This window comes from Otolemur garnettii, unplaced genomic scaffold (assembly GCF_000181295.1).
Source record: "Otolemur garnettii isolate 467f Iridium unplaced genomic scaffold, OtoGar3 scaffold00125, whole genome shotgun sequence".
NCBI classification, from domain to species: Eukaryota; Metazoa; Chordata; class Mammalia; order Primates; family Galagidae; genus Otolemur; species Otolemur garnettii.
In genome coordinates this window covers 6,770-16,499 of record NW_003852520.1, presented here as the reverse complement: position 1 = coordinate 16,499, position 9,730 = coordinate 6,770, and the positions used below count along the sequence as shown (strand labels likewise).

The following is a 9,730-nucleotide window of genomic DNA, read 5'->3' as shown; positions in this document are numbered from 1 at the left end:
TGAGAGTCACTCAAAGCAAAGCCCGATAAACCATCATGGCCAGGGGCAGCTGGACAAACACTGTGAATAAATACAACGTGACATCTTGGATGGCACCCCGGAACCACAAAAGGACACTTAGGCAAACATTAAGGAAACCTGAATAAAGTGTTAACTAAAGTCCTATCCTTAGTTAATAATAATGTATCAGTATTAGTTCATTAATTGTGAAAAACATAGCATACTAATACAAGACGTTAGTAACAGAGGAGGCTGGGCTTCAGGTTAACGGGAACTCCGTGTACTACTACATTTGTCTATATATCTAAAACTGCTCTAAAATTAAAAAAAAAAAACCTATTTATTTAAAAAGTCAGGAAAAAAGTCCACAAGAGCTGGGCTGAAATGCCACATGCTGCCACCAGGTGCCACTCTTGATGACACAGGGTAGAGTTAAGCTTCTCTTTGTGCCATTGTAACTTGAAGTCCAGGGAGTTAGTTCCCTGCTTTGCCAATTATTTAAGGTCAAGTTCTGTTTTTTTTTTCTTTAATTTCAGAGTATTACAGGGATACAATGTTTTGGTTACATGAATTGCTGTTGTGCAATTTGAGTCAAAGTTATAACATGCCCACACCAAGATAGCAGGCATCATGCCCGTTGGTGGAGTTCACCCCCCACCCTACCTGCTCTCCTTTGCACACACGGATGTTGATCCATTAGCTCCAACTTAATAGTGATTACATGACATACTTCACTCAGCAGATTGGTCTCCAGTTCCATCAAGTTGTTACAAAAGGTTGTTAGTTCTCATTTTATAATGGCTGAGCAGTACTCCGAGGTGTAACATTCTGTTAATCCACTCACGTAGTGATGGGCACTTGGGTGGGCTCTGTATCTTTGCCACCGTGAATTGTGCTGCAGTAAACACTCTCGACATGTGTCTTTTTGATGAAATTGACTTTTATTCCTTTGGGTAAACATCCAACAGAGGGATTTCTGGATCAGATGGGAGGTCTCCTTTCAGTCCTCAGAGGATTCGGGACACCACCTTCCACAGAGGCTGTGCGAGGTTGCAGTTCAGCAGCGGTGTGTAGATCTTCTCTCTCTGCATCCACACCAGGATCTGATATTTCCAGACTTTTTTTGTTTTAATTATTGGGGATTCATTGAAGGTACAAAGAACCAGGGTACTTTGATTGCATTTGTTAGGTAAAGTCCCTCTTATATTTGTGTCCCGCCAAAAGGAGTGTCACACACTGTCACTTACCCCCACCTCTTCCCTCCTCTCCTCTCTCTACTCTTCCCTTCCCCCATCTGCATGTTTCAGGACTTTTGGGAAAAAAGCCATTCTTGCCAGTTAGGGGATACTTTGTTGTGGTTTTGATATGTGCTTCCCTGATGATTGGAGATATTGAGCATATTTTTGTGTTTATTTGCCATAAATATATGAAATGCTTCCCAAATTTGTGTGTCATCCTTGAGCAAGGACTATGCTAATCTCCTTCATGTCCCGATTTTAGTATATGTGCAGTCAAAGCAGCCCCTAAGGTCAGATTCTATATCTCAATTTAATTAGCCCCAAATATTATGGAGTCTTATAAAGCTATCATGTAACATAAACAAATAGAATTACAACATTTTTTTCATGAGTCCTTTGGTTTTTGTTTTACCTAAAAGCTTCTAGTTTTGACATGAGTTCTAATGAAGGTATTCAAACAAGATTTTTGAGAGCTGGGCAAGGTGGCTCACACCTCTGTAATCCCAGCACTTTGGGAGCTGAGGCAAGAGGATCGAGTAAGCCCAGAAGTTCAAGGTTAAGTGAGCTAGTACCAGACCACTGCACTCCAGCCTGGGTGACAGAGCTAGACTCTGTCTCTTAAAAAAAAAGTTTTTGGCAGTGCCTGTGGCTCAAAGGAGTAGGGCGCCAGCCCCATATGCCAGAGGTGGTGGGTTCAAACCCAGCTCCGGCCAAAAACTGCAAAAAAAAAAAAAATTTTTTTTTTTTAAAACAAATGAATTAACTTACAACTAACAGTTGGCATACATGTGTTCAAACACCCAGTGTTTCTTAAACAAAAACGTGCTGCAGTGCTCAAAACCCACCTCTTGTTCTATTTTTATTTTAGTTTATTTTTCCTATACAATTTTTGGATTTCAACTTTCGTTCAAATTTCAACTTTATTTTTCCTATACAATTTTTGGATTTCAACTTTAGTTCCTAACAATACATTGTCTGAGTCATGAAACTGAAAACAGCCATCCTGAGGGCAGTGTCAGCACTCTGCAGACTCTCAGCACCCCTGTGGGTCACAGGGAGGAGAATTAGTCGTTATCCTCCACTGCACAGACAAGGAGACCGAGGCACAGAAAGGTTAAGCAAAGACGAGCTGGGAGCGGGTTCCTGGTGCCGGATCTCACCCTGGCTGCTGCGCTGCTCCGCCCCTCCGAGCGCTGGTTCTCGTCTTCTTGGCCCTTGGGAGTTTGTGAGAGACAACCAGCTCCGCTATTGACTCCTGGAGTGGGCTCTCGCATGCTGCTGGCTCTGGGAAGTGTGGTTCTTCAGGCTTCCTAAGCTGATAGGATTTATTAGAGGCCATTAGGCATTTTACAGGATGAGGGAGGGCCAAGGACGCAGATGAGTGGAGTCTCCTGTCACCAGCCACTAAGTTACATCTCCTTAGATTGCGCCAGAGCTTAACAGCTTACTTGGGCTTGCCGACCAACTCGCTCTGAGAAAGCCTTCAGTGCAGTCTTCACTTGGCAACGCTTCATTTCTTCAAGGCACAGGTGGTTGATTTTTGTGTCTGATTCTAAAGAGCTTGTAGTGCTCTTAGGAAGCATCCTAGGATTTAGGATCGTTTTTGATCAGCAGTTGTTCAAAGCTGTGGAAGCGCAGCTTAAGGGCGGCTTCAGAACTTCTCGTTTACCCACAGTGCTAAGCACCAAGGCCCTCTCCTGGTTGGAATCTGCGACTAGGAAAGTGTTTGTCACTTCTTAAGGCATATAACTGGAGAAAGGATGGGTGTCAAGGCTCACAGCCTCAATCCTTCAACTTCGTTATGGCTCCACACAGACAGGAAATAAGATCACATTTTAGAAAGACTCTGAAAACATGTCTTCACCAGCCTTGAGTTTGCAAGCCATTTCTGGCTGCACCAGTCTGACTACTGGTTAAATGCAAAAATAACTGGGAAGAGAACGGAGCTGGAGCCAGGAGATGGAAGCCTGGTCCTGGCACAGTAGCCAGCCGTTCTTGTTGTCTTAACTAACTCACTTCTTGTCTACGGATTTCATTTTCCCCACTGAAAAACTGGATTCATAATAGCGCTGAGCATGGCTTAGGGGTTTTGTGAAATCTAAGTGAGATATTTGTGTGAAATCCCTTCGTAAAGTGGAAGATGCGGTAGGAATACAGGAATCGTTAAGGATGGTCCTTGGAAAGACGTTATTTTCAATGAGTGTCTGGGAATTCTCTTCATTGAATGAGTTTTAGTCCTTTACGCTCAGGGTGAATTACCTACATTTCCACCATCTTCTTTACCTGGAAAACACGTTGCCTGGCATATACTAGATGATCAATTAACACTTATGAAGTGACAAGTAGGTAAACAGAAACATTTTTTTTTTGTAAATTGTGAAATAGAAAGCACCATACAATATGGAGTATGGCAGGATGGGACCCACAAAAGATTCAAACTCCTCTCTCACTGTGGGATTTTTTATTGCTACTGCTTGGAATAATAGGATAATTTTTGTTTTATTAGTGTTTGGAATAATAGGCTGTTATCCTCTTTGCCAAGCACATTTAAAACACCTCTAAATGACGTTCCATAGAAATGAGAAAATCAAAGGGCCTGTGTCAGTCTGTTAGAGGATTCCAGAATGCTGACAGTCAGCTAAAGCTTATTATTTATTATTTATATTTATATTGCTGCATTTAATTCTGTTTGGCACAACTGTGTAAGTACCAAATTAATTGAAAATTAGTTGTAAAGTATTTGATCAATGTTTCATGTCGTCTCCAAACACTGAATGCATTATGTCAGTAATTGGGCTGCTGGAACATTTCCCCGGATATGAGTTGTAAGATCTCAGCCCAGTCATCCTATTCAGTTACTAAAAAGTCTTTCCTTTGAAGTGTGGACACTCTTCCTGGTGTGGAAAGCCTTGGGCTTCTAGATCCTTGAACGTGGCCTCTTGACTAAATCCATATTTTTGCAGAACAAATTATTTTAACAAAGTCAGTTGCTCTGTGAATTTTGGACTGGGTGTAGGGGTCACACTCGGGGATCTGGAGGGACACACATGGCCTTGAGGCTGCAGGTTCCCCATCTCTGCCAGTAGCAGTGTCTAGAATTACCTGGAATCACCTGTAGAGAAGCTACTGAAAATTACATTGAAAAGAAAAAGGTTCTTAGAAAACTCTGGGAGATATAAAAAAAGAAAAACCCAGCCAACCAAATAACCCCCACCCCCACAGGCCAATGTAAATGGTTCTTCCCATATCCTACCCCCAGCTCTCCAGAGCAGTTTGTCCGTTTTTACACACACTCGTTCACTGATTCGCTCATGAAACAACATTCTGAAGGACCTCCTGGGGCCAGCCTCTGCATAAGGTGCGAGGTACAGAGCAGCCTAGCCTCACTCCTGACCTTTTTTGAGACATCGAGGACTAGACAGCCAGCCACCGGGTCAGCCATCACCCAACCCGCACAGCTTGTGACTGCGGCATCCACACTGTGCTGTGGGAGTTCGGGGACCAAGTGACAGGTGCTGCCTCCCGGGTAAGTGAGAAAGAGAACGGAAGGCAGGAAAGGGGAGGCTTTAAGCAGAAAGAAACATCCCAGCTTTCTAGATCTAACAGGATGATAAGGGGTTGGGGGCTTTTGTTAAACAGAGAGAAGGATAAGGTACAAGTTACATATGATTCAATTTTGTGTGTGTGAGAAAGAATCTGATTTTAAGTGCACCGGGAATTGCAAAGTGAGTAACCGCCGCCCATACCCACCTTGCTGGCTCTTCTGAGAGGGAGGCTCGCAGGAGGGGCCTCTTGTTTCTGAAGGACACCACTTCCTTTCCTCAGCTGAGAGAGCCAGCCAGCTCTCCCGGAGGGTCAAGGACAGTGGGAAAAGCAGGACCTTTTGGGTGGGGCCAGGATGACTCAGGGAGCTGGTGATGAGCCTGTGGGTGGGAGGCTGAGCCTCCAGGGACAGTGACCCATTTATCAACAGGTAATTGCTGTCCTCAACTGCCACAGACATTACTTTGTGGTGAGCAAGGACCACGTGTCTTTTAGTCATTCTGCCCATTTTTAAATATAAAAGGTTTTCCCTCTAAAAGAAAGTTCCTTTTCATTTTTAAATCTCAGGTGCTGATGGGAAGGGCTGGGACCATCTCATAGAGATCCTTCCAGCACGGCCTCCCTGTTCCCATAGTAGCACCCTGGTTTTTCTTTTAGGGAACGAGCACGCCCTCAATCTCATGAACCAAGTAGGGCTCCCGCTTGGTGCCCCTGACAGTGCGGAGCACACGACCGAGGCCTGGGTGAAGAGAAGGATGTAGTCCTTTGGCAAAGCTGATGGCTTAGGGGTAAGCACGGGACCCAGGACAGGCCAATCAGAGCCAGCCCTGGGACCCTGACTGCCATGCTCTGTGGGCATGATGACAGGGCTGGCAGGAATAAGCCTGCTGCCTCTGGGGACCCTCTTGCCACCACGGAGAACTGCCTGCCAGAGAATAATGCCAACACAAAGAAAAGTGGAGCTGACATGTGAGGACAGATTTCTAAGCCAAATGTGTCCTACTGGCAATTAGGCAGGCCAATATATTTCTATTTGGCTTTCTCTAGATTGAATTTGGATTTTGCCACACAGCTGAAACAATCCTGATGAATACTGGTCCTTATCAAGACTCTTTGAACACTTCCCACACCAGATGCCCAGCTGGCTGGTTCCATCCTGAAACCTCGTGTGTGAGGGTTTTGGTTTCATGCCATGTGGAGCTGCGGTTGCCTGGAAGTCTGTGCTGTTTCCCTCTGCCTCCTTTCCCTGGCAACTTTGAGGTCTTAAATGGGAAAGACGAAACTAATGTCACATTTGTATGGTGCTTTATATTTTATAATTATTTCTGTCCTGATTTTTTATTTTTGCAAGGAACAAAAACTCAAAGTAACTAGCGAACCACCATTTATTCCCTAAGAATGTAGAATTACACACCAAATGTAGGCAGTACTGCCCAGCTTCATGGGAACTACACAGCACCATACCCCTCCACCTCTGCTTTTCTTAGGGAACCGCTGGCTCTCGCCTGCCTCTCTCACAGCTGCCCCCTCCCCGTCCTCAGTCTGGCTTCTCTGCTCACTCATTTCCTTGCACTCATCCTCACTACCCCGAAATGTAGTCGTAGATCCCAAGGCCTTGTCAACTTCTAACTTGCTTCTCCAGGGCTAAATGACTCAGTCTTTCAAATTTCAAATTCACATGAAAGAGAATCTGACCAGTTTCTGCCAGCTCAGTTGTCCGCCTGAGGTTTTAGCCAGATGTTGCTAAGTGAAAGGGTCACGGCTGCCCCTTTCAGGCCGGGGTTGTGGGTGGGGTCATATTCCCTAAGGAGGGAGTGGGGGAGGGAAGAAAATCCTAAGCCCCTTCAGTGCGGCCTCTTTATCTCATTTGATCTTCATAGTTCTGAGAGGCAGAAATTGTAATTACCCCGATTTCAGAAAGACTTGAGGGTTGTCTGAGTCTGCGCCACTAGGAGGCCACAACACTTCAGGTCCCAGGTGGAATTTCGTCCGCGCTGTTCTGTCTGCTGTGGAATCACGTTCGTGAGCGTCACAAATAGATGCAGTTTTGACTTTCAAGGATTTGCTTTAGTAGTACTAAGAGATTATGTTAAAGAAAACATTGGTGGTGATCCAGAATGAGAAGGTCGAGAAGAAAGTCTGAACTGCAGATCTTGGATGGCACACCGTCACTCTCGGTGACGCGAGATGAGTGAGGCCCCAGGAGGGCAAGTCCGGAGGACCGCGCAGTGGGCGTGGCCGGGGCAGACGCAGCTCACTGGCCACAGCAAAGGTTCCAGGTCGTTAAGATGGCTGCACAGTCTAGTCCTAATTGAGGTTTGAGTGCCAAGTGCTGCTGACGGATTGATGGGTCTTCTGTAAGTCTGGAAGGCTGAATGTCAGATTTATAGCTCATGCTCCCACAGACTTAGGCTTTTCTGCTCTACCCTTTGTTTCCCATGTTCCACCAGATTTAGAGTGGGGTGAGGAAAGTAAAGATCCATTCCCAGCATCACAGAACTGTGAAGTACAGACGGCAAAATGTGGCTCTGTTGTGACCTCCTCTATAGGACTCATCGTCTCCTCTCAGCCCCTCTCAATCCTCCCAAGATGATTCTGAGAGTCCCTGAGGGTCTGTCACTAGTGGTGACAGTTACCTTCCTCTTTTTCTTTCTCATGGCTCCTTGGGAAATGACCTTTGGTCATTGCCACTGCCAAAGTTAGTGGCTCACTCATTGGCACTAAGCAAAGATGCCAGCCCCCTCTCCCCATTCTTGGGCATCGCGTCTGTGTCTTGGCAGCCTCTGCCAGCACAAGAGGGCTGGGTCCACTGCTGTCAGTGTCCCATCCCTCACGGGCACTGTGTGGGCAGCTGTGTTAGGGCAGCTCTGTGTCAGAAGACTCCTCTTCCGGGATTCGAGCTGGACTGACTTCCCGCTGCTTAGATCAGGGGACTGTCTGAAAGCTGGACTCTGCCATATCATGAATATCTCCTTCCCAGCTGCGTTAGGCCTCAGCCAGGCCATGGGCCACTAGTTGCTTCCCTCGGGTGATCCCGTTGGTGTTACATGTCCAAAGATGCTGAAAACTCACCCTGTGGCCAGACAGGCTTGAATCCCAGGTGAAAACAGAGTTTAAACAAAATGTAAACATAAAAAAAACACATGTGAAAAAATATATTTTTTCCAGTGTTCTCAAACAGCTCTTCCTGTAATCACACCTCTGAGGAAGAGTAAAGCCAACTGGACACATGTGGCTCTTTCTCAGCCCCTATGGGTCTGTCAGGATCACATTGACCCACTGTAAACCCTCACACTGGGCCTTATGATCCTCTGTGTGATCACAGTGACCTGCTGTACAGAATAACCCTGTGCCCTCTGACCTTCAGAAGGATCACTGTGAACCACTGTACACTCTCACACTGGCCCTCATGAACCTCAGCAGGGTCACATTGACTTGGTGTACACTCTACCTCTGGACACTATGACCCTCAGCAGGACCACAGTGTCCTGCTGTACAATCTAACATTGGGCATAAGGAACCTCAGCAGGATCACAGTGATTTGATTTAAACTCTCATATTTGGCCTTATGACCCACAGCAGGATCACAGGGACCTACTTTACACTCACACGCTAGGCCTTATGACCCTCAACAAGATCACAGTGATTTGGTATACACTCTGACACTGGGCTCTATGACCTTGAACAGGATCACAGTGACCTGATGTAACATCTCACCCAGGGCCTTATGACCCTCATCAGGATCACAGTGACCTAGTGTACACTCTCACACTGGGCCCTATGTCCCTGAGCAGGATAACAGTGACCCATGTACACTCTTCACAGTGGGCCTTATGACTCTCAGTATGATCATAGTGACCTGCTATACACTCTAACACTGGGCCATATGACGCTCACCAGGATCACAGTGACCCACTGTACACTCTCACCCTGGGCCTTATGACCCTCAGCAGGATCACAGTGACCAGCTGTACTCTCTAACACTGGGCTTCATGATGGTCTGCAGGATCACTGTGACCTGCTGTAAACTCTCACACTGGACCTTATTACCCTCAGCAGGATCATAGTCTCCCGCTGTACAGTCTCATGCTGGGCCCTATGACCCTCAGCAGGATCATAGTGACCTGCGGTACAATCTAACACTGGGCCCTGTGACCCTCAGCAGGATAACAGTGGCCTGCTGTACACTCTCACAGTGGGGCTTGTGACCCTCAGCAGGATCACAGTGACCTGCAATATACTCTAGCACTGGGCCATATGACGCATGGCAGGGTCACAATATCCCTCTATACACTCTCACACTGGGCCTTATGACACTCAGCAGGATCACAGTGACCTGATGTACACTCTTACACTGGGCCCAATGATGCTCAGCAGGATCACAATGACCTGGTATACACTCTCACACTGGGCCTGATGACGCTCAGCTGGATCACAGTGATCCACTGTATGCTCTCACAGTGGGCCTTATAACCCTCAGCACGATCACTGTGACCTGGTATATACTCTCACCCTGGGCCTTATGACCCTCAGCAGGATCACAGTGACCTGCCATACATTCTAACACTGTTTCTTATGACTAGGGTGACCAGATTTTAACATCGGTAAGGTGGGACAACATGGCTGGAGGGCGGGGTGGGGCCGGGCAGGGGACTGGGCAGGGCAGGGCCTGACAATAATGCAAACTTTGATAAGCAGTTCTCGATAATCACTTCTCAGCAATTATTTGTTATTGTTACAGTTTAACATTATAAAATTAACAAAAATAACATAAAACTCATATTCTGGCGAAATAGCCACATGGCAGCCAAAAACTATATATTCTTTTTTTGTTCTCCTGCCCGTTTGTGCATTCTTTCCAAAAATCAGGACTTTTTTTTTTTTTTTTGAGACAGAGCCTCAAGCTATCCCCCTGGGTAGAGTGCCGTGGCTTCACAGCTCACAGCAAC

The 9,730-nt window shown here is 46.3% G+C and overlaps 1 non-coding gene across 1 annotated transcript; it reads right to left on the bottom strand.

The window, feature by feature from the left end:
* Window positions 1–1,420: 1,420 nt before the first annotated feature.
* LOC111727816 lies at window positions 1,421–1,522 on the bottom strand. The gene has a single exon (XR_002775275.1). It is a non-coding gene; the product is annotated as a U6 spliceosomal RNA (small nuclear RNA).
* Between the last annotated feature and the right edge of the window lie 8,208 nt (window positions 1,523–9,730).